This window comes from Pongo abelii, chromosome 19 (assembly GCF_028885655.2).
Source record: "Pongo abelii isolate AG06213 chromosome 19, NHGRI_mPonAbe1-v2.0_pri, whole genome shotgun sequence".
In the NCBI taxonomy this organism is placed as follows: Eukaryota; Metazoa; Chordata; class Mammalia; order Primates; family Hominidae; genus Pongo; species Pongo abelii.
The window spans coordinates 16,479,573-16,505,264 of NC_072004.2; the positions used below are offsets into that span (position 1 = coordinate 16,479,573).

The 25,692-nt window shown below is 43.2% G+C and overlaps 1 pseudogene; it reads left to right on the top strand.

The window, feature by feature from the left end:
* The window catches only part of LOC129051216 (cytospin-B-like), a 93,653-nt pseudogene that overhangs the window by 27,315 nt on the left and 40,646 nt on the right, over positions 1-25,692 (top strand).

Genomic DNA, 25,692 nt, shown 5'->3' on the forward strand with positions numbered 1-25,692 from the left:
GTCTGTGTGTGTTGAGAGAGGGTGTGTGTTGTGTAAATTGGATTATATTACACATTTACACATTAGTCCAACACTTACTCATTTCACTTTGTCATTGGAATGTGAGCTCTGTGAGGACCAAGATTTTTGTTTATTTTGCTTGCTAACACATCTTTTGTTGATAACAGGGAGTGAAACATGGTCACGTCATGATAGAAGCTCAACAAATATTTGTTGAATGAATAAAGGAATATGTCTGAGACATCTTTACATTGCAAAATTTGGAGAAATGATTCCTTTTTGTGAAGGTTACATAATACACATCAATTTATGTAGCTGTACTTCTACTGATAGATTTTAGGTTACTTGGGGTAAATAATAAAGTGAAGATCCTTATGCAATTTTTTGACCACTAAAGGGGCTATTTCTATATAAGGGTGGATCAAGATTCATTTGCAAATATGAGAGATCACTGTAGTTAAGCAGAAAGGGATTTAATCCACGGCATTTGGTACTGGAAGGGCTGGAGAAGGCAGTAGGCTCCATCCACTGAGCTTCCAGGAAGGGTTCCCTGAGCATCTCAATGCTGGTCCAGTAAAGGAGCTTCTGTTCCTGCCAGAATCAGGAAGTCTTTCTGTAGGTACATGCCCAGGTCCACCACTGCTGCCAAGATCTAGGATCAGCCTTGGGACCACACAGCCATAGGTGCAGTCCATGCCAGCACACCATGCTCTGTGCCTGCCTCATACTGCCCAGAAGATGATGGAACAGACCCAAGAGTCTCCACTTCGCTGCCACTGAACAGCAAATGCCTTCCCAGCCATGCTTGCCAGGAGAAGCTGCAGAAGGGAAGCCTTCTACTCCCTATACCTTCCACATCCTCTGAGAAGGGGCCCGTTTGACAGAAACTAGGCCACTTGATGAGCCAAGCTTTAAGGACTTTGGGAAATACACCCCTTAGCTTTCCAGTCTCATATAAGTCAGTAAGTCACCCTTCAAAGAGACGAGGATGGAATCAAGTGAGCCTGTCCTGAGATCTTCCACACATTGATTCCTAGAAAAGGAAAATGGAGTCCTAGAAAAGGAAGTGTATTTGACCTGTCCTGGCACGTTGAAAAACTTGATAGACACATTGCCCTTCAGTTTACCCTCCCACTCATAGCATGCAAGGTACTGTTTTCCCAGAATTTTCACACTCTATAAATTTTAAAGATTAAGTAAATGAACAATAATATCTTGATTTACTTTGTCCTTCAGTAAGGTTGAGCACTTCTTCATATGTTTACAGACCATTTATCTATCTTTATATGTGTGAATGAAAACTTACATACTTGGCCTATATTTATTTTGAGGTATTAGTCTTTTTCCTATTTGTAGGAAATCTTGATATATTGTGCTTTTTAACTTTTTTATATGTAATGCTATTTTCTTTATCTTTGAACTTTGTTTGAAGTTATATTTTACTGAAGAAAAATGTTGCATCTTGTGTTCAGTGCTTTCCTTTATGATTTTAAGTGTTTTGTTTCCTGCCTTAAAAAGACCTTTCTAGCTGTTAGATTATGAAAATATTCTTCCTTAACATCTTAAAGAAGTCTTTTATTTGTTCAGTCTTAAAACTCATAGAAACATGGGTTTGAATTTAAGTGATCTTTCCCTATCTTAACTGCCTTCTGGACTCAAATAAATACTCTTTGAAGGAAGATTACATCATCCAGAACCTCAACTTATAGCCACATTAAAAAAAATATGGTGTCATAGTCAATTTTAAAAATACTAAGTACACAAATAGATAATACCAAATGATGAAAAAACAAGAGAAAAATAGGCAACAGAAACAGACACAGGAGATCCACATATTAGACACGGACTTCAAAACAACTGAGATTAATCCAGTAAAGAAAATAAGTAACAAGGTGGATAATTTCAGCAGAAAACCACAATCTATAAAAAAGAATCCATTAGAAATGTTATAACTTAAAAATAAAATGCCTAAATTTAAGACTCAACAAAGTTTACCTGTAGATTAAACATTTTCAGAGAACTAAAGACAAGTTGATAGAAATATCTGAACTGAAGCGCAGAGAAAACAAAGAATAGGAAATAGAGAAAAGGACATAAGAGCTATATGGGATGGGGTGAAAAGATCTAATGTGTAATTGGAGTCCCCAAAAGGGGAAACAAGAAAAACAAGACAGATAGGGCAGAAGCAGTATTGGAAGAGATAATGGCCAAGAATTTTGAAAACTAAACAGATGTTAAGCCCTAGATTCAAGAACAATATGAACTGAAAGCTATGAACTGAATGCAAAGTAAGTGCAAAGAAAACCACCTAGACACATTAGGCTAAAACTGCTAGTAATGAAAGAGAAACCATCGTAAAAGCACTCAAAGGGGAAAAAGAAACCTTAATGTCAAAGGAGCAAGAGCTAAAACTGACATCTGCCTTCTCAGCAAAAATGATGGAAGCCAGAAGACAATGCAATGGCGTCTGCAAAATGCGGAAGGAATGCCTGCTTTCCTAGAATACCGTACTTGGTGAAAATACCCTTCAAAGGTGAACACAAAAGGAAGATGCTTTCAGTCCAACAAAAACATTTCTTTTTTAGCAGTGTACTTGTGATGAAAAGATTATTTTAAAAAGTTCTGCATGAAGTTTGTTCTTTTAAAAGATTATTAAAATTGACGAACCTCTGACAAGGCTGATATAAAGAAAAGGCATAAATTAGCTATATCAGGAATTTTTAAAGGGGTATATCACTAAAGATCCCATAATTATGAAAGCAGTGATGAGGAGATTACAGATTAGTGCTCTGTATAGTACTACTCTATAAATTAGAAAATGTTGATGAAATGGTCAAAGTCTTAGAAAAACATCACTTACTAAACTGACATAAGAAAAAGTAGTAGGAAATCCTGATAGTCTGTAATTTAAATATTTATCTCAAAGGAAATGCCAGGAGGCCCAGATGGTTTCATCATGAAATCTCCCAAACATTTAAGGAAGAAATAACACCAGTCTTACATATTCATACAGAGACTAGAAAAAGACTAGAAAAAAGGGTAAACTTTCTTAGATCATGTAAGAGGCCAGTATACCTTCGATACCTAATTCTTGCAAGGACATTAAAAGACAGGAAAATTAAAAGGTCAGTCTCTCTCATGAACCTCCATGCAAAAATCCAGAACAAAATCTTGGAAAACCTAATTCAGAGATACATTTATTTATTTATTTACTTATTTATTTTTGAGACAGAGTTTCACTCTTGTTGCCCAGGCTGGAGTGCAATGGCACGATCCTGGCTCACTGCAACCTCCGCCTCCCAAGTTCAAGTGATTGTCCTGTCTCAGCCTCCCAAGTAGCTGGGATTACAGCCATGCGCCACCATGCCTGGCTAATTTTATATTTTTAGTGGAGGCGGGGTTTCTCCATGTGGGTCAGGCTGGTCTCGAACTCCTGACCTCAGGTGATCTGCCCACCTCGACCTCCCAAAGTGCTGGGATTACAGGCGTGAGCCACTGCACCTGGCCTCAGAGATACATTTAAAAGATCATGTTAAATTGGGTTTATTTGAGGAATGCAAGGTGGTTTTAACTACTGAAACCAACCAGAGTTAATTTACCACATTAACAAAGGTATAAAAAGTATACAGTCATCTCAGTAGATGACAGCAAAATATATTCAATAAAGATTAATACCTTTCTTAATGAAAAGTCTTAGAAAACTAGGAATAGAAGGGCAATTCCTTAATCTGATGAAGGGTCTCTATTATATATCTACATCATATGTCATACTTAATGGTGAAATATTGGACGCTTTCCCACAAGATTGTGAATGAGATAGGAATGCCCCATATTGTCACTTTTGTTCAGCTCATTTCAAAAACAAGATATAAAACTACTTTTGAAAACTGTATACCATTATATTAATGTGGGACATGGATACATGGAATTGTGTTTAATGCGATGTGGAGTAGGACCTCTAAAGGAAAGAATGCTTTGGAAAGCCTCACAATGGCCCTGCTACTCATGTGCACAGACAGATGTACCAGGATGTTCATTTCCTAATACTCATGTCAATATCAATGCCAGTATTAACAGAGAATTGATCAAATAAATTATGGTAATGAAAATAGCTAAAATCTGCTGAATGTCTACTATGTACCAGGCCGTGTTTTGATTGTTCTAACTGGATTTAACTCTTTTTTGTTTGTTTGTTTTTGAGACGGGGATTTGCTCGTTGCCCTGGCTGGAGTGCAATGGCACCATCTTGTCCCACTGCAACCTCCACCTCCTGGGTTCAAGCAGTTCTCCTGCCTCAGCCTCCCAAGTAGCTGGGATTACAGGTCTGCACCACCACACCCGGCTAATTCTATGTTTTTTTAGTAGAGATGGTATTTTACCATGTTGGCCAGGCTGCTCTTGAACTCCTGACCTCAAGTGATCCACCTGCCTTGGCCTCCCAAAGTGCTGGGATTACAGGCATGAGCCACCGCACCCGACCAGATTTAACTCATTTAATACCCCCAACAATCCTCTGGGGTAGGTACTATTTATATCAGTGCCATTTTATAGATAAAGAAAGTGAAGCACAGAGGATGAAGTAACCCAGAGTCGTGCAGCTGGTTGGTGGCTATGTGGCCCCAGAGCCCTGTGCTTGGCCTCTTGTGTGATACTTCCCATGAGAAGCCACCAAGAAGGTAGGTAGAGAATGACCAGTAAGTGAAAGAAGCAAAACGGTATGCAAAGCAATGGAATCCTGTTGTAACATTTGTGTTTTTAGAATAACAGAGGGTTTTTCTTCAAGGTTTTTCCTTGAATAATATCACTCTCACCTGCATTCTGAAATGCTTTTTTTTAATGGTGGTAAAACAAATACACCATGAAAACTACCCTCTTAACAAATTTTTAAGTACGGTTAACTATAAGCACAATGTTGTACAGCAGATCTCCAGAAACTTTTTCTAAAATTTCAACTTTATTTCAGATGCAGGGTACATGTGCAGGTTTGTTACATGGGTATATTGTGGGATGCTGAGGTTTGGGGTACAACTGATCCCATCATCCAGGTGGTGAGCATAGTATCCAATAGGTAGTTTTTCAACCTTTGCCCCCTCCACATTCTACCACTCTCCAGTGTCTATTGTTGCCATCTTTTTGTCCTCTAGAACTTTTTTATCTTGCTTGCCTGAAACTGTACCCACTGAACAACTCCCCACTTGCCCTTCCCACAACCTCTGGCAGCCACCACTCTACTCTCTGCTTCTGTGAGTTTGACTACTTTAGATTCTTCACTGATATGGTTTCGCTCTGTGTCCCCACCCAAATCTCATCTCGAATTGTAATCTCCATAATCCCCATGTGTCTAGGGAGGGACTTGGTGGGATGTGATGGGGTCCATTTCCCCCATGCTGTTCTTGTGATAGTGAGCGCTCACGAGATCTGATGGTTTTATAAGTGTTTGACAGTTCCTGGTTTTATAAGTGTTTGACAGTTCCTCCTCCACATGCACTCTCTCTTTCTCTGTCCCCCCCTTCCCCCACCTCCCTCCTGCCACCTTGTGAAGAAGGTGCCTATTTCCCTTTCCACCATGATTGTAAGTCTCCTAAAGCCTCCTCAGCCATGTGAAACTGTGAGTCAATTAAACCTCTTTATAAATTCCCAGTCTCAGGGAAGGTCTTTATAGCCGCGTGAAAACTGACTAATAGTGTAAATTTGTACCAGTAGAGTCAGGTACTGCTATAAAGATAGCCTGAAATGTGGAAGTGACTTTGGAACTGGGTAACAGGCAGAGGTTAGAACAGTTTGGAGGGCTCAGAAGAAGATAGGAAGATGTGGGAAAGTTTGGAACTTACTAGAGACTTGTTGAATGGTTTCGACCAAAATGCTGATACGATGTGGAAAATGAAGTCCAGGGTGAGGTGGTCTCAGATGGGGATGAGGAACTTATTGGGATCTGGAGCAAAGGTCACTCTTGCTGTGTTTTAGCAAAGAGACTGATGGCATTTTGCCCCTGACTTAGAGATCTGTGGAACTTTGAACTTGAGAGAAATGATCTGAAATTGGAACTTATGTTTAAAAGGGAAGCATAAAAGTTTGGAATCTTTGCAGCCTGACAGTACAATAGAAATGAAAAACCAACTTTCTGGAGAGATACTCAGACCAGCTGCAGAAATTTATATAACAAGGAGCCGAATGTTAATCATCAAAACAGTGGGAAAAATGTCCCCAGGACGTGTCAGAGATCTTGGTGGCAACCTGTCCCATCACAGGCCCAGAGACCTAGGAGTTAAAAATGGTTTTGTGGCCTGGGCCCAGGGCTGCCGTGCTCTGTGCAGCCTTGGGACTTGGTGCCCTGTGTCCCAGCTGCTCTAGCTCCAGTGGTGGCTAGAAGGGGCCAATGTACAGCTTGGGCCATTGCTTCAGAGGGTGCAAGCCCCAAGTCTTGGTGGCTTCCATGTGGTGTTGGGCCTGTGGGTACACAGAAGTCAAGAACTGAGGTTTTAGGAACCTCTGTCTAGATTTCAGAGGATGTATGGAAATGCCTGGATGACCAGGCAGAAGTCTGCTGCAGGGATGGAACCCTCATGGAGATCCCCTGCTAGGGCAGGGCAAAAGAGAAATGTGAGGTTGGTGCCCCCACACAGAACCCTCCTGGGGCACTGCCTAGTGGAGCTGTGAGAAGAGGGACACCGTCCTCCAGACTCCAGAATGGTAGATCCACTGACAGTGTGTACCGTGCACCCAGAAAAACCACAGGCACTCAACACCAGCCCGTGAAAGCAGCTAGAAGGGGTGTTGTACCCTGCAAAGCCACAGGGATGGAGCTGCCCAAGACCATAGGAGCCTACCCCTTGAATCAGTGTGACCTGATGTGAGACATGGAGTCAAGGAGATCGTTTCAGAGCTTTAAGATTTGATGACTGCCCCACTGGGTTTTGGACTTGTATGGGGCCTGTGGCTTCTTTATTTTGGTCAATTTCTCCCATTTGGAACAGGAGCATTTATTCAATGCCTGTACTCCCATTGTATCTTGGCGGTAACTGACTTGTTTTTATAGCAGCCTGAAGCAGACTAATACACTCACATACATGGAATCATGCAACATTTGTCCTTCTGTGATTGGCTTCTTTGACTTAGCATAATGTCTTCAAGGCTCATTTATGTTGTAGCATGGGACAGGATTTCCTTTTTATGGGTGAATAATATTTCCATTTTATGGGTGAATAATATTTCCATTTTATGGGTGAATAAAATATTTCCATTTTATGGGTGAATAATATTCCATTGTATATTATATACCATCTTTTCTTCATCCATTCATCTGGTGGTCGACACTTGGGTTGCATCCACCTCTTAGCTTTTGTGAATAACACTGCAATGATCATCAGAGTGCAAATACCTCTTTGAGATTCTGTTTTCAATTCTTTGGGATAAATACCTAGAAGTGGCATTGCTGGATCATTCGGTAGTTCTATTTTTATGTTTTTGAGGAACCTCCATACTGTTTTCCATAATGGCTGCACCATTGTACGCTCTCATGAACAGTGCACAAGGGTTTCTCTGCCTCCTCGCCAGCACTTGTTTTTTTCTGGGTTTTGATGATGGCCTTCCTAACAGGTGTGAGGTAGCATGCCACTGTGGTTTTGATTTGCATTTCCCTGATGATTAGTGATGTTGAGCATCTTTTCACATACTTGTTGGCCATTCAAAATAGAATGCTTTTACACACGTCCTTGAATATACAGAGAACGTTCCAGGAAAGATATTCACAAAGCTGATTAGTAATGAGTACTCTTGGGAAGGAGAACTGGGGTGCAGGAGTGAAAGGGAGACTTTCTCTTCACTATTTACCCTTTTTGTTTCTTTTGAGGATTGTGTCTATTGCATATATTATCTATTTGAATAAATGAGTTAATTAAAAACTCCCCCAGTTATTCCACTGTGTTTAAGAACTGTTGGACACACGCGCGTGCACACACACACACGCACCTGTGTTGGTGCTGTTCTTGATGTTACAAGCTCACCATTCTGGTGCCCCCCTGGTTTTTACAGAGGCATCCGGCTTAGGGCAGTGTGCGGTCAGCCGGCAAAGGGATGACTCAATGCTTGGACCTTCCTGACCTTCCCTTCTCAGGTAAATTATATAAACATAAAAGACTTTTGACTTACTGCAGTTTCAACCCCAGAATAATGGACTTGTCATGGACGTTAGATCCAGCAGTGCAGCTGACGCGAGGAATAAGTGTCTTATCTCCTGCCAGCCGCACCTCTCAGTGTGCTTGTGCTAGGGAGACAGGAACTTTGTTGCTGATTTTTTTTAAGACATAGGGTCTTGCTTTGTTGCCCAGGCTGGTCTTGAATTCCTGGCCTCAAGCAATCCTCTCACCTAAGCCTCCCAAAGCACTGAGGTGTGAACTACCATGCTTGGCCAAAAAAACTATTGTTTTCATTGCCAAGATGCATACTAAAGTTGAGACCACAACAACTATTGCCCTGAAGTAAATACCTCATTGACAATACTCCCCACTTAGCTCCCTCCAGGCACCTGTCTGCTTGGATGATTCTACTTACTGTAATAACAAAGGATCACAGTGACAATTGCTTGCTTCCAGCAATCCCCAGAAGTTGCTTGTCAACATTGACATCATCAGAAGCTGCAGAAACAGGGATTAATGGGCTGTTTTTGTTGTTCTCTTTAGTGATGTAAATACTGTTTTTCTCTGCTATTTAGAGCTAATTAGCCCCACTCCCAACTTTAGTACCCATAATTGGTGGCTGTGAGCTGTAGAAGGATTGTTTTCTTCCGTGACTATTTGTGGGTCACGGGCAGCAACTGTGGGCCTGGTCTCTGGCTTGCTGTGTAGCTCTAAACAAGGCACTTAGTTCTCTCAGCTCCAGTTTCCCCTATAACTATAAACTAGACAATCTTGGAAGGTTTGTCCTGTTCTATATTTTTATGGTCCTTTACGAAATATCCTCTGACCAGGTATCATGGCATGCTCCTATAGTCCTAGCTACTCAGGAGGCTGAGGTGGGAGGATCACTTGAGCCCAGGAGGTTAAGTCCAAATCCAGCCTGGGCAACATAGCGAAACTCCATATCTAAAAAAGAAAAAGAAATATCATCTGGAGGATTCAGTCTATTTCATTATCTGTTTTGATTCTGACTAATATGACAGCAGAAAGAGCCTTGAAAGAATTAAGGGAGGAGACCACTCCTCATATTGTCTTATGCCCAATTTCTGCCTCCAAAGAAAGAAGAAGTAAAAACTGAAAGTCAGAAATGAAATCCACAAGCAGACGGCCCGGCATCACACCCTGGGCCTGGTAGTTAAAGATCGACTCCTGACCTAATCGGTTATTTGCATAAGAAAAGCACTGTGAAGATCCCTGTCCTGTTCTGTTCCGTTCTAATTACTGGTGTATGCAACCCCCAGTCAGGTACCCCCTGCTTGCTCAGTCGATCACGACCCTCTCACGTGAACCCCCTTAGAGTTGTGAGCCCTTAAAAGGGACAGGAATTGCTTACTCAGGGAGCTCGGCTCTTGAGACAGGAGTCTTGCTGATGCTCCCGGACGAATAAACCCCTTCCTTCTTTAACTCGGTGTCTGAGGGGTTTTGTCTGTGGCTCTATCTGCTACAGAATGATTTCTGCTTTTTTATTGAACCAGGCCCTGTGGCTGGAATGGCCTTTCTCATGTAAAATAGTTCTTCTTGGTTCCCAGCTTCCTTCTTGCCTGCTGCTGCGTGTGACCTGATCATCACATGAGGCATTTTCCTGCCACTCTCTCTCTCTGATGTCTGTCAATTAAAACAAAACATTACCTGGGGGCAGGTAATGTCTTTCCTCAGGTAAGGGCAGTTTCATAAGGTCCTTAGAAAGGTGCATGCTGGGTTTAATGCTCTGATGACATCGTCTTGAAATTCAGAATGATTTTTGAACAAGGGTTGATTTGGATATAGATCCTATAAAGGATGTGGTGGTCCTGCCTGGAGAATCCACTTCCCTATTGCATTTTTATTACATCAGAAGCATATATATGTTTATACTTGAGGATAAAATGAGAACTCTATTGTACTGGAGAATGATGTTTGATGGCAATCAAGAGCCTCTTCTTCAGGAATAGGTGATTATGTGGTTGTTCCCACAGATCTTCGAAAGGGAAGGACCTAGGAACTGAAGCCAGACCCCCACCTCTGCAAGAGTTCCTTGCTGGAGTCACTCAGCAGACCCCCCCTCTCTGGACTTTGGGGACATGAGACTGCTGATCACCTCCACCAGAGGGAAAGTGGAAGTGGCCCCAAGAAAGAGGGAACCATGAAGCAGTTTCAGGTATCGTGTCTCAAACAGTAAGAAATCAGAAAAACATAGGGCTGATCAGCTTTGATTGTTCCTTCTGTTTTGTCCTCCTGGCCAATTGACTTCGACAAATATTTGCTGCATGAAAATAATTAAGATGCAGTGCCCATCTTCAGTGAGTTTAAAAGGAGGATGCTGGACAGTAAGTAGTGTGCAAGATGAAATTAAGAGCTGTAAAAAAACAATACTAAATAGGCAAAGTCCTTGAGAGTTGTTAGTTGGCATAAGAAGTCTAGAGAGAAGTAGAAGTTCAGGGAATGTGGGTGGTAGTGTGTGTCTGGACTAGACTGTGGGCTTCTTAAGGCCAGGGACTCTGCCATATATATGCATGGTAGGCTCTCTGTCAGTATTTGTTGGGTGGATGGATAGGTGACTAGGACATTCCAGCTGGAAGGCAGGTTGGAGCCATATTGCAAATCTTCATTGCTAAGGAAGAGGTTTGTGCTTTATTTTGGTAAAGCACTGAGGAGCCACCAAGTTTGTGAGATTTTGTTCCTGTTTTTGAGTTATGGTACAGTGAGATTGGACCCATATTTTAAGGAGGAGTCATCAGAAAACAGTGGCATGTAAGGATTAGAGAGGCATTTTGAAATCAGTGTTTAAGGAGGACTTTTGCAGGGATGTGAAGGAGGGCTTGGCAGAGGGAGAGGACTGCAAGGCCAACAGGGTGGTCACCAAGAGCTTGTCTTTGCTGCCACACCTCTGTCACCTCCTCCCTTTTCAGTGCCCCTGGTCACCCAGGTTACAGCAAACCTCTTTCAACTGTTTCCTCTCTCATGTCTTCCTGCTTCTTCATGTTGGTTCATCTTCTGAAGCACTGAGCACATACTGCTGCAGACCTTGCAGAAATTTCCCATGACTCTGTCATCCGCACTCCTCATCCTGATCTTCTAGATGCTCCACTACTTAGCACCACCCCTGCCCATCTGCCAGAATGGCCCGGCCTCTCCCTCCACCTGAACCTGTTTTAGTCCGTGCCTTAGCAATATTGCACAAGCATATTTGAGTGTAATTCTTTGTGTATAAGGTTCTAACTTGAATTGTCTTCCTTTTGTCTTTTCACACTCTAAATACTATTCTCTTTATTTAAAGGTCAAAACTTTCATGAAGTTACAGCTAACACCTGGCAGCATTGACATCTCCCTTCTCCCTTTTTTTTTTCTTTTTCTTTTTCTTTTTTTTTGAGACAGATCCTCACTCTGTCACCAAGGCTGGAGTACAGTGGCATGATCTGGGCTCACTGCAGCCTCTGCCTCCCAGGTTCAAGTGATTCTCATGCCTCAGCCTCCTGAGTAGCTGGGGTTATAAAGGCATGCACCATGACACCCAGCTAATTTTTGTATTTTTTTTAGTAGAGACAGGATTTCACTATTTTGGCTAGGCTGGTCTCAAACTCCTGATCTGCCCACCTCAGCCTCCCAAAACGCTGGGATTGCAGGTGTGAGCCTCCATGCCTGGCCAACTTCTCCCTTTTCTGACTTCGGTGTCTTACACTGTTTCCGGTGTTTAATTTCTGTACTGCTTTGTGGTGTGGATAACTTCTGCACAATATATGCCTTAATCTCCATTTATGCTGTAATTTAGTGGACAGTAAATGTTCAGCTTACGTTTGGTATCTCTCCCAGCCCCTTGCATTGTGCAACACACGCAACATTTCACTCAGTAAAACTTAGGAGTATGCTCATTCATATACAATATGAATGTATTGTTTATTTATCAATATACAAAATTGGCTACTTTTGGAGTAATAGCTTTTTTTTTTTTTTTGGGGAGACAGAGTCTCACTGCAACCTCTGCCTCGGGTTCAAGCAATTCTCCTGCCTCAGCCTCCCAAGTAGCCAGTAGTAGCTTTTTAATAAATATTATAATTACTAATAAGAGTACTCTCAAAGGATTTATGAAAGTCTGAATGAATAAGCTAGGTCTTATTGTTATACCTTTGGATGTAGCCTATATTTGCACCCAAATAGATGAAGTCATATATTTTAGAGATTTAATTTAAAGCCCCAGATATTACATATTGTCCTGTTTATGTGCACGAGATTTAAATAATCAAAAGAGGTTTTAAAAACCAGAATTAGTGCTATTCTAAAATTCTCCTTTTCATTATACCAGAAATGCATACAGGAAGGCTATGGGTATATTAATATGCTACTGATATTTTATCTTTCATAGTGAAAAGTTAAATTAGTAAAATCAATTTATTTCAATTTTACATTTATCTCATTGAGGTAAAGCAATGGCAGGATATCTGGTATTTTTAATATGCCCTTCCAATATACCTTGGGAAATTTTTTTTTATTTTTTAGAGATGGGGGTCTTGCTCTGTTGCCCAGGCTGGAGTGCAGTGGTATAATCATAATTCACTACATCCTTGAACTCCTGGCCTCAAGCAGTCCTCCCACCTCAGCCTCCTGAATAGCTGGGACTACAGGTGTGCGCCACCATGCCCAGCTTATTTATTTATTTATTTATTTATTTCAGAGTTGAGGTCTCACTGTGTTTCCCAGGCTGGTTTCAAGCTCCTGGACTCAGGTAATCCTCCTGCCTCAGCTTTCCAAAGTGCTGGGATTACAGGCATGAGCCACTGTGCTGTGTCAGTCTCTACCTTTTAAATGTTATTTAGATACTGATGTAGTCTTGAAACCTGTAGAATGCTTTTGTATAGATATCCTTAATTCAAATGAGATTGAATTAAAGGTTCTAGCCTGAATTATATTTACACAAATAAAAGACTAGATGGATGAGCAACAGATGGATTTTAAAACAAAATGTAGCAAAACTCTCCCCAGACTCATGACAGTCAGGAGGCACAATTTCATGTTTATTTCACACTGTGAGACATCAAATATATTATTAATGTAACTAATGTGGTTGTTTCTTCAGATTCTGGCTGAGTAAACTAGACATTTGCTTTTCTAAAGTAGGTATTTATTTCTTGTGAATCTGAGGATTCTAAACATTAGCATCTTCTCCTTAACATGTGCTCTTCTCTCTAACCAGTGTGGAAAGAAGAAACCCTCTGGTGGCCTTGGCCCAGGAATATGGCAGTTTCAAGTGCAATGCTGTACTGAAATGGTACGAGAAGAAGACAGAAGGTTACATGGTAAGGGACAATGCCAGCCAGCTTCCACCAGCCCTGGGCAATAGTAGTCCTGTGCCAGTACATGTTCCATGTGTGCCTGTGCTTGGTGGGCCAATATGCATGTAATTATCATCTTTCTGTCCTCCTAGACAGAGAGGCATATGCAACGGGAAGCCAGTTTCCACTCCACCTACCAAACATATGGGTGCATGCAGAGCTGCATCTCCCTAGGGAAGGGGGACCTTTTCCTTTGCTCAAAGTGTTACCGACCACGGGTTCTTAGGCTCTTGATGCAATAGAAATTCTCACCAGGCCAAAAGAGTTTTCCTAGCAAGGCTTTATTGGAGCATATGCCCAGGCACAAGGGAAGAAGCACAGGAGAGGGAGGATTCTCTGGCTGACTCCCTGAAACGAGCTGATAGGGATTTCTTTTATTAGGCAATGTGCGGAAATTGATGTCAAGGTAGGGAATGCAGGCTGGGCAGGGTAGAGAACGTGACGGGGAGGGGACGTGGGTCAGCTTATCTGCTGGCAATGGTTGTCTTCAGTAATGGGCCACCTGGTGCTCTGGTTAGTGGCAGTAAGGCTGTATGAATCAGTTGTTTAGCATTCCTTCCTGAGGTGGGATACTTGCAACCTTGGTTGGATATTTTGGATCTTCTAAGGCCAGTTCCTGTAATCCTTTAAGTAAAAGGCAAGGTTAAACATTATGAGAGCACCGAAGAACAATATAGAATGGCTGTTTTCTTTGCGTGACTGTTAGTGGGTATGGCGTCAGTGAGGTAGTGGTGTGGGTTTTGTGATCAGTGGGAATGCATGAAAGAATGCTGTAGTGGGGCCTCCACCCAAGGAGACAGCTTTTGCTAAATTACACTCCCAAAGAAGAGTGCTTTGCCTAATTCATGTAAAGGCCCTACATAAATGAGCCTCCAAAACTTCTCCAAATATTTTCTTTCTATTGCTTTCAGAGTTGTTTGTGCTTAGTTTAAAGAGTTTTTGTTTACTAGGACAGTATCTGTTTTCTGTTCAGAAAAGGAATTAATACATGGTATAAGTTTAAGTTTTTTGTGCGTGTGAAACACTATACACAAAGATAAAAATGTGCAAAATGTAAACTATAGTTTTTTTGTTGTTGTTGTTGTTTAAGAGACAGAGTCTCACTCTGTTGCCCAGGCTGGAGTGCAGTGGCGTGATCTCGGCTCACTGCAACCTCTGCCTCCCGGGTTCAAGCAATTCTCCTGCCTCGACCTCCGGAGTAGCTGGGATTACAGGTGTGAGCCACCACACCTGCCTAATTTTTGTATTATTACTAGAGATGGGGTTTCACCATGTTGGCCAGGCTGGTCTCAAACTCCTGACCTCAGGTGATCTGCCTACCTCAGCCTCCCAAAGTCCTGGGATTACAGGCATGAGCCACCACTCCCGGCCTCAAATGATAGTCTCTTGAACTATGAGGAAGTGAAAAGTCACACAGTCACCACTCGCATCCAGAAGAGCATCGCCAGCTCCCCCAGACCTTTCCTACAACTTTCCCATCATAACCCCTCACTACTCCCTAAGATAACCATTGTCCTCAATTATTCTCCTTATGGATTTTCACAAAAGTATGCAGCCCTGAATATTATGTTAGTATTGCTTGCATTTGAATTTTATTGCAAATGGAATTTTAAAAACTATGTAATTTTGCATCTATCTTTTTTATTTTTTTGGTTTTAGGGAGCGGAGAGTTTAATAAGCAAGAAAGATGGGAGAAGGCAGAAAATGGAGGCTCCCCTGTACAGAGACAGAGGGAGGGGAGCTTTTTTTTAAACACAGTATTGAATCAGTGAGATTTATTCATGTTGTCACCTATACTGTAATTTGTTCATTTTCTTCACCATTTAGTAACCCATTGTAGGATTATAGCATTATTTAGTTATCCATTCTATTATTGATAGATAGTTGAGTCAAGTCCAGTTTGGGGCTAAGGTGAATAGCGCTGTTATGTTCTTGTCGATGTCTCTTGAAACACATACGTGCTTGTTCCTGTTGGTTACATACTTCGGAATGGAATTCCTGGGCCTTAGGGTATACATACATTCTAGGATGGTACCAAACAGATGCCTGAAATATTTGTATAATTTATGTCTTTTCAGCAATTTATGAGAGGTCAATTTCTGTGCATTTTCATCAACACTTGGTAGCATCAGTCTTTTTACTGGAGGTCATGTGGGTAATGTGTAGTAGTGTCTCATTGTGGTTTTGATTTGCATTTTTCTTTTGGCAGTGGAGATTGAGCACCTTTTCATATGTAAATTGGCCATGTGGATAGTCCCTTTTGGGATGCACCTGCTCAGGTTTTTTGCCCACTTTATTTGTTTGTTTGGCAGTGGGGAGGGGGGGGTATTGGCTCTGTAAACAGGATATGAACTTTTGTCCATTTTAAGAATCAGATGTCATTCTCTTCCTTATTGCTTTTAAGAATTATTTATATATTCTCCATTTAAGTCCTTTGTCAAATACATACATGGCAAATACCTTCTCCCGGTGTGCCTTAAATTTTCTTCTTTTGATGAACAAAGTTCTTAATTTTAATTAAGTCTAATTTATCAGTCTTTCCTCTAATGGTTAGTGCTTTTTGTATTCTGTATAAGAAATTGTTTATTCATGGCCGGGTGTGGTGGCTCACACCTGTAATCCCAGTACTTTGGGAGGCCGAGGTGGGCAGATCACAAGGTCAGGAGATCGAGACCATCCTGGCTAACACGGTGAAACCCCGTCTCCACTAAAAATACAAAAAATTAGCCGGGCGTGGTGGCGGGCGCCTGTAGTCCCAACTACTCAGGAGGCTGAGGCAGGAGAATGGCGTGAACCCGGGAGGCGGAGCTTACAGTGAGCTGAGATTGCGCCACTTTACTCCAGCCTGGGTGACAGAGCGAGACTCTGTCTCAAAAAAAAAAAAAAAAAAAGAAATTGTTTATTCATGGATCATAAACATATTGTCCTACTTTTTCCTGTAAAAGCTTTATTGTTGTATCTTTCACACTAAATAGAAACCCTCTTTAAAATCACCAATTCCCACTGCATTCTTACAATATTTTGACAAACCTTCCAACGATTCTGGCACCACAACACTCCCTTCCCAGCCTCAAGCTTTTTGGGGAGGTGGGGAGAGAAAGAAGGTGGAAGGAAAAACCCAGTCTCAGCCAAGATGCAGCCCAGATAGCAAATTAGCAGGACTGGGAGTCTCTGTCGTATCAGCAGTCAGATGTCTTAAAACCAGAATCTACCCAGAGTGTATGTACCTTGTATCTTTGCCATTAGCTTCTTTTCACTTTATGTTAAAAAAAAAGAGACCCAGCGCGGTGGCTCACGCCTATAATCCCAGCACTTTGGGAGGCCAAGACAGGAGGATCAGTCGAGGTCAGGAGTTCGAGACCAGCCTGGCTAACATGGTGAAACCACGTCTCTACTAAAAATACAAAAAATTAGTTGGGCGTGGTGGCGTGCACCTGTAATCTCAGCTACTCGGGAGGCTGAGGCAGGAGAATCCCTTAAACCCAGGAGGCGGAGGTTGCAGTGAGCTGATATCACACCCCTGCACTCCAGCCTGGGCAACTGAGTGAAACATCATCTCAGAAAAAAAAAAAAAAAAATCCCAGCACTTTGGGAGTCTGAGGCAGGAGGATTACTTGAGCCCAGGAGTTTAAGGCTGCCATGAGCTGTGATAGCTCCACTGCACTCCAGCCTGGATGACAGTGACAGAGGGAGACACTGTCTCAAAAAAAAAAAAAAAAAAAAAGGGAGGGAGAGGTCTATCATGTTACTGACCAGTAATAGAGGCTCCCAAAGTATAAACGTGCCTTAGACCCCGTTTGTTCCTATTTGTTCTTCCTGCTACTCTGTCCATTCTGCCGCCTCCCTGTTCCAAGACTGGACCATGCCATGAAGGAAGGTCCCTCGATTACAGCCTCCCCAGCCCATCAGCCACACTGCCCAAGGACATGGGAAAGAATAAGAAGCCAGAGGGAGACAGCTGCCAGCAGGAGGTTTAGCATAAAGGAGATAGGAATGGTAATGAGAAATTGAAGAAAACAGTTAAAAGGAGCAATCATTCAAGAATGACACCACTGGCCAGGTGCGGTGGCTTACACCTATAATCCCAGCACTTTGGGAGGCTGAGGCGGGTGGATCACCTGAGGTCAGAAGTTCAAGACCAGCCTGGCCAACATGGCGAAACCCCATCACTATTAAAATATATATATATACACACACAAAAATTAGCTGGACTTGGTGGCTCAGGCCTGTAATCTCAGCTACTTGGGAGGCTGAGGCAGGAGAATTGCTTGAACCCAGGTGGTGGAGGTTGCAGTGAGCCGAGATCATGCCACTGCACTCCAGCCTGGGCAACAGAGTGAGACTCCATCTCAAGAAAAAGGGAAAAAAAAAGAATGACGCCACTGATGCCACCTGTGCTGTCCTCCACCTGACAGAAATGGACTGAGGCAGCTGCCAGAGTGGATATGAAAAGGCAATTCACATTTTTGATGTAACCTTGTTGTAATGAGATTGCAGCGAAGAGACAGAAAATAAGATGTTTCCAGTCATGATCCTAAGAATAGTATTTCCTGCTGGAGTGCTTTTTTTGTTTGTTTTTGTGAATGTCTTATATTAGCTTTCTTAACATTTTACATTTAATGAAACCCAAAACTCATTTTGCCTGGAGTACTTTCCATTCGTTGTTAAATCTCTGTAGGATTGGAAATATAAATATGTGTCTGCTTTATTTACTCTTCACAAAATATTCTGTCTAGACCTGTTTGTGTAAGATGGCTCATAGGCTTGTTCTCTCAGAATTAGGAAGGCAAAAAGAACGGGTGAAAGTCAGATGTTTCATAGTCTTTTTGAAAACCAGTAGCCATGCACCTTTTATTTTAGATTCAGGGGTGCAGGTTTGTTACATTGGTATATTGTGTGATGCTGAGGTTTGGGGTATAATTGATCCCGTCACTCAAGTAATGAGACTAGTACCCAGTGGTTAGCTTTTCAGGCCTTGCTCCCTACCCTCCCTCACCCCTTTTGGAGTCCCCACTGTCTGTTATTCCCATTTTTTGTCTCCGTATACTTGATGTTTAGCCCCATTTATAAGTGAGGACATGAGGTATTTGGTTTTCTGTTCTTGCATTAGTTTGTTTAAGATAGTGGCCTCCAGCTGCATCCATCTTGCTGCAAAGGACATGGTTTCCTTCTTTTTATGGCTGTGTAGTATTCCATGGTATATACGTACCATATTTTCTTTATCCAGTGTATCATTGATGGATATTTAGGTTCATTCCATGTCTTTGCTATTGTGACTTGTGTTGGAATGAGCATACGAGTACCTGTGTCTTTTTGGTACAGTGATTTGTTTTCCTTTGGGTACATACCCAGTAATGAGATTGCTGGGTTTAATGGTAGCTCTGTTTGAAGATCTTTGAGAAATCTCCAAACTGCTTTCCGCACTGGCTGAACTAATTTACATTCCCACCAACAGTGTATAAGTGTTCCCTTTTCTCTATAGCCTCACCAGCATCTGTTACTTTTCAACTTTTAGTAGCCATTCGGACTGATGTGAGAAGGCATCTCATTGCAGTTTTGATTTACATTTCTCTGATGATGAATGATGATCAGCATTTTTTCATGTTTGTTGACCACTTGTATGTCTTCTTTTGAGAAGTGTCTGTTCATGTCCTTTGCCCATTTTTTAATGGGGTTATTTGTTTTTTGTTTGTTGATCTGTTTAAGTTCCTTATAGACTGTGGATATTAGTTGCATAGTTTGTGAATATTTTCTCCCGTTCTATAAGTTGTCTGTTTACTCTGTTGATAGTTTCTTTTGCTGTCCAGAAGCTCTTAATTAGGTCCCACTTGTCAATTTTTGGTCTTGCTGAAGTTGTTTTTGGGGACTTAGCCAAAATTTCTTCGCCAAGGCTGATGTCAAGAAGGGCATTTCCTAGCTTTTCTTTTAGTATTTTTGATAGTTTGAGGTCTTACATTTAAATCTTTAATCCATCTTTAGTTAATTTTTGTATGTGATGAAAGATAGGTGTATAGTTGCATTCTTGTGCATATGGCTAGCCAGGTATCTCAGCATCATTTGCTGAATAGGAAGTCCTTTCCTGTTGCTTGTTTTTGTTGAAGATCAGATGATCATAGGTATGCAGCTTTATTTCTGGCTTCTGTAACCTGTTTCTATTGGTCTTTGTTAATATATTATTCAATAATGAATTGAATTATATATATTATTTCAACAATGAATTTTTATTGAGGGACCTGTTCAGCTCCAGGTAATTGCAGTTGCTGGGGATTACACAGCAAATGAAACAGGCAAAAGTTCCTGCTGTCATGGAACTTACATTCTCAGGGGTACTGTCAGTTAATTAAAATTAAAAAGTAACGTGTACCGTATTTGAAGGTCGTATTGCTGTGGAGAGAAATAAAGCAGGGAAGGAGGATTGGGAATGTTGGGCGAGTGGTACAATTTATACACAGTGGTCAGGGAGGTGACATTCGAGCACTTGCTCCCCTCCCCTGAAGGGCTTTGGTGTCTGCATGAAGGTTTATTTCCCACCAAGGACTAGGTGTGGAGGGTCAGAGTAAAGAGGTCCTCACTGCCGTGACTGTGCGATTAGAGCTGAAGTGACACAATGGTGGCAGTCCCAGGTCAGCAGCACTGGGAAGTGAGCATCACAGCCAGACCCACCTGCCAAGCCCCGAGCCAGCTGCCTGACATCTTGAGTGGCCCAGGATTGAGACCCAGTGAAAGGATGTGAGTCTGCCCTCACTATGAAGTGAGGCCCTCACTGAGCTCAAAATGATGCTCCTGGGAGACCCTTCCACACATTCCCCTCAACTCAGACACCCTGGGGTCTTTTTGAAATAAGTCACTCCCAGGAAGGGCCTGCAAATTACTCTCAGTGCTCACATTTCATGCTCCTGATGCTTGTTAGCTGTTTTCCAAGATAAAGGCAGCCCTGACCCAGGGAACCCCTACACCTCCTTTTCTTTCATCTAAAAGTCTACTTTGAGCTCCTAGTTTTGTTATGATGGGAAAATCTCTGTATCTAACGTAATTACCAGTAAGAATTCTGAAAGGAAAGAAAGCCAAGAGGGTCAATGTGACAGGCAGAATTCTAAGGATAACCCCCATGACTCTCCCTAGTATAATGTCCGCCCCTTTATATGACACAGGCAGATGGTCTGGATGTGCCCCACCTAATCACAGAGCCCCTTAAAAGCCAAGCAGTGTCTCTGGCTTGTGGCAGAACTCGGGGAAATTCAAAGTGTGAAAAGGACTCTTTGTGTTCTTAGTGGCTTGAAGAGGGAGGAGCACGTGAGAAGCAGCCGAGAAGGGCCCCTGGCTGACAGCCAGCAGGAAACAGGGACTTTCTAGCACTAAAGCATTAGTGCTGAGGTCCTAGCTATGGCCAGAAATTGTCACATGGGGCACTCTGCAGTTTGGAGATTGACAGCTGCAAGTGTGGTGCCACCAGGTCCTTTGTCCTCTCTCCCTGGCCTAATGCCCTCAGACCTCAGCTAGGCCAAGGGATGCTCAGTTTGCTTTGCCTTCTGCTTTCCCTCAGCTGGGGGATCTTGGGCTAAAAGGTCACTCTGATGAATGTGTAGAATTCAGCTCTAAGTCTCTCCTAAGTCCTCTGTCACATCTCAAGAAGCTTCAAGAGGTACAGCTGCCTCACCCCTTCATGGGTGGCACGTTAGCTGTGCTCCCTGGGCCCTTGGCCAATACTGGTGAATCAGGCAAGGGCAGGGGTGGGGAGTCCATACATCTCACCTGCATCTCCAAAGCTGGAATCCATAATCGTTAGGAAGTTATAATGGGCCAAGTTTAAGAATTTTAAAGTCCTCTGGTTTCACATGTCAATTTAGAATATTAGAGCAGTATTGTAGCAGAAAGGAAAAGGTGTAAAGTGACAGCAAAGTTCACTCTTGTGGAAAACATAACTTTGAAAACAGTTTGGCTAGAAATGGCCAATACTTTTATCGCTTTCATCTAAGTCATTGCATTAGTTTTCTTTCACTGGGTAACAAATTTATCACAGACTTGGCGACGTAAACATTATGTGTTCATTAGCTCCCAGCAGGTCAGAAGTTTGGCTTGTGAGGCTGGGCTGTCCACTGAGGGTCCCCTGAGGCTGAAGTCAGGGCATCAGCTGAGCAGCGCCCTCACCCAGAGACTCTGGGGAGAGCCTGCATCCATGCTTATCCAAGGATTGATGAGCTCTTTTACGGTGGTAAGACCGAGGTCCCCGTTTTCCCTCTGGCTGTTGGCCAGGGGTCACGCTCAGCTCCTAGATCGAGGCTGATCCCGCATGGCAGTGCCCTCGTGGTCGTGCCTCCAATCTCAGACTTCCTCTTCCACCAGCTGGAGAGAACTCTCTGCCTTTAAACATCCAACGTGATTAGGTCAGGCCCACCCGATCTTCTCCCTACCTTAGGGTCAGTTCATTAATCAGCTAATCACATGTGTAAAATCCCTTTGCCATAGGTAATCATGGGAATAACATCAGGTTGACACCAGGGAGCAGAAGTCATAGGGGCGTCTTATAATTCAGCCCCTCAGGCAGGGTTCGCAATGTGGACTATGGATTGGAACCACCTAGAGAGCTTTTAAAAATACCTGTGTCTGGGCCTAACCCTGGATCTAAAGAATCAAATTCTAATGTGGAGAGCCCCAGGAACCAGGGTTTCTAAAAAGCTGCTACTGTGGTCTGAGTGTTTGTGTTCCTCTTATCCCAACCCCAGATTGGTATGTTGAAACCTAATCACCAATGTGACCGTGTTAGGCAGTGGGGCCTTAGGGAGGTGATTCAGTCCCTTCCTGGGGTGAGAGCCCTTATCCAAGAAACCTCAGAGCTGCTTTGCCTCTCTCACCATGCGAGGACACAGTGGGAAGGTGTCACCTATGAACCAGGAAATGGGTCCTCACCAGACACGAAACCTGCCTTGACCCTGGACTGTCCAGCCTCCAGAACTGTGAACAAGAACTTTGTGTTGTTTATAAGCCACCCCACCCATGGTACTTCGTTGTAGCCACAGAATCATCTAGGACAGCTACTCAGGTGATTCTGACACGCAGGCAGCGTTGAGAACCTCTGATCTGAAACTCATGCCTGAGCCTGAGAGAACTCTGTCCACTTCTGTGTCTCCAGTTGCCAGCCGTCTGCATGTTGTAAAAGATGAGAAACAGTGGACATGAATGATGGAGACACTGGTGGCCTGAAGAAGAGACCACCACTCTTTCACCATCTAGGCCAGGAAAATAATCTGATCCTAAGGAACTGTGGAATTCTGTGTTATTTCTTGATCCCAGTAATTCCACTCTTCAGGTTTCTGTTGCTGCAAAATGCTACAAAGATAGTTGTTTAAACAATGCCATTTAGCAGCTCACAGTTTTGTACATCAGAAGCCCCTATGAGCCCAGGTAGGTTCTCTGCTCCGTGTGTCCAGGTGTCAACTGGGCTCTTACCTGGAGGCTCTGGGAAGGAATCTGATTCCAAGTTCACTCCAGTGTTGGCAGACTTCACCCTTTTAAAATTGCCCTATGACCTCAACCACATCACCATTGTCAGCTGCAGAGTCTAGGACATGGCAGAGCCCTAGAAACGCAGCCAAGGTGCAAGCCGTGGAGGTGTGCGGTAGCTGTGCCTCGTCATGCTTCTTGGGAAGTGACAGAGGACTGAGAAGAGACCTAGGGCTGAATTTCACACGTTCATCAGGTGACTTCAGCACGGGGAAGGCAGAGGGCAAAGCAAACTGACCATCTCCTGCCTATCAGGACAAGGAGAGAGAAGACAAAGGACCTGGTGGCACCACACTTGCAGTTGTCAACCTCAGCACTCTAATGCTTTAGTGCTGGCCTGTCCCAGTCAGCCCACAGGCACCAAGGAAGAACGAGGGTTCCATAGTTGGATTTGGATTCACTAGAGGCACCCCTTATGTCAAGCATCCTACAAGGCCAGACCTAAAGATTCTGAAGTCTCCTGACAGAGAAAGCCCTACACTGCCCATGGAGTGGGTCATTTACCTCATGACTCTTTGAGTTCATTTACCTCTTAACAGAAATCCATTTTCCTATATCCTGTATGATAATAAGCAAATGCTATTTTCTATAACAAGCCTGTTTACAAGCTTTGCTACCGTAGTATACTTCATAGTTAAGGACTTCATTTATGAGAAATTAAACCAAAAACTATGGCAGATGGTTGAGTAGCTCAGGGAGCTACTTTCCCCTTCTCAGAACATTTTGAACAGAATGACTGTGATTTCTGATGAGTAAGAGAAGCACCACAGGTTTAAACTCAAGTAAGACCTTTGCCCTCTTCTGATCATGCTTCTCCTCCCAGTACGTTTATAGTCGCTGGAGTATAATATCTTCTAACTGCCTCATCCTTTATGTGCCTTCAGTGAGGTCACTGACATGAGATCAGTGAGAAAAGACAATTTAGTAAGAGAAGTTCAATGTCAGCAGGAAGGTTTCTTCTCCAAGCACTCGTTGCACATCACTGTGATTCACATTTTATCTTTTCATTGTAATCCAGGCTGAATCAGCATTTGAGGGGCTTATGATTTTATTTTGCAAGCACTGGGCTCAGAGGAGTAGAGTCAGAGGATGAATGGAGCCTTGCTGAGGCTGCAGGAAGAGCAGGTGTTGGAGACTGGGCACTGCTATGATGGCGGCAGTGCCGCATCCAGAACTTTCGGTTCAGGGCAGCTTCAGGGTTGGGGGTACATCATGGGCATCCTTCAGCCCCAACGTGAGACAGTCTATTAGGTGAGTCATGACTGTGGAATGACCGAACAAGTTCCAGTCCAAGGGAGTGGTGGGGGAGGGGTGGTCTCCAGGCTAACTCTGTTCACACATGTGTGCACTCAGTAAATATATTCTAAATACTTGCTGGATGCTGTGCTCAGCAACCAGGCCTAGACCCCCAGGAAAAAGGTGGGTCAAGGGCAGTGGGACAGACAAGAAAGAAAAGAGAAGGGGAAGGGGAACAGGCCCAAGGGCTGTGCAGAGAATTGCACAGGATTGACAGGAGTGCCTGGGGTGCTCCAGGTTGGGAAGGCCTGCTGAGGAGGTGACATGTATGCCTGGACCAGATTGAGAGGAAGAGCCAGCTCTGTGGAGATGGGGTGGAAGGATCCCAGGTACAGGGAGTTAGAGCCAAGGGCCTGGGGCAGGAAGGAGCTTGCCATGCTAGGGGGACAGAGGAAGGCTCTGTGGCCAGGGTGATGGTTGGCTGTCACAGAGTGGGTGCGATGAGATTGGAGAGTTGAACCAATATTGCATCATAGGTTTATTATTTCTAGTGGAAATGGGGCTTCTGGGTGAGGGTTCAAGGCCCCCAAAAGGTGATGGCTGCCTGACCTTTGTTGCATCCCAGCTGGAAAGTGGCTACCCTTGAAGTCATGGACACCTTAGTGCCTACGTTTGTCGCACTCCCTATGTGTTGCCAAGGGATTTAATGTGGCAACCCTGCCCTCCCAGAGCACTGAACATCTCTGCAGCACAGGCTCAGACAGCCACCTCTGACTGGAGATCCTGGAGCCCAATGTGGTGAACCACTACATAAGTTAAAGTGGTTGGTTTCAATCATTAACAGGCATTGTAAATAGTTACAAATAGCCAGAAATATTGAAATTGTTTTATAAACTAAATGTAAAATTGCTCAATCCCATTGGTCACCAAAGATATGCAAATGAAAGAATGGAATGCTATTTCTTTTCTTTTTTTTGACAGAGTCTCACTCTATTGCCCAAGTGGGAGTGCAGTGGCGTGATCTTGGCTCACTGCAACCTCTGCCTGCTGGGTTCAAGCGATTCTCCAGCTTCAGCTTCCCGAGTAGCTGGGATTACAGGCATGTGCCACCACACCTGGCTAATTTTGTATTTTTGGTAGAGACGGGGTTTCTCTGTGTTGGTCAGGCTGGTCTCGAACTCCTGACCTCAGGTGATTCGCCCACCTTGGCCTCCCAAAGTGCTGGGATTACAGGCATGAGCCACTGTGCCCAGCGTGAAATGCTATTTCTTTGCTTACAATATTGGAAGATTTTTTTAATGGAAAGGTGGTCCAAATGAGAATCCTACTACACCATTGTTGGGAGTGCAGATGAATACTGCTTTTGGGGAGGACAGTTTAGCAGTGTGTATCAGGAATCTTAAAAATGAGTACGTTCTTTAACACAGAAATTGTCTTTCTAGATATTTAGGTCAAGGATATAGTCATGGATGCCT